This window comes from Capsella rubella, unplaced genomic scaffold (genome assembly GCF_000375325.1).
Source record: "Capsella rubella cultivar Monte Gargano unplaced genomic scaffold, Caprub1_0 scaffold_6, whole genome shotgun sequence".
NCBI lineage: Eukaryota > Viridiplantae > Streptophyta > Magnoliopsida > Brassicales > Brassicaceae > Capsella > Capsella rubella.
The window spans coordinates 3,292,520-3,292,744 of record NW_006238918.1 but is presented as its reverse complement, the minus strand read 5'-3'; positions in this window follow the sequence as shown (position 1 = coordinate 3,292,744).

The following is a 225-nucleotide window of genomic DNA, read 5'->3' as shown; positions in this document are numbered from 1 at the left end:
CTTTTCTTTTAAAGTTTTATAATATATATATATAAGTATTCATTATTTCCTGAATAATTTAAAGTTTTCAATTAATATATGTGAAATTTATAACCAAAAGGTGTATGTAAGGCTACTAAGGAATAAAATTTAAAATAAATTAAAATTTATTTTAGTGGTTTTATTGTAACTCTTAAATTATTTTCATTGTTATAAAAGAGAAAATAAATTTGAAAAATATATACT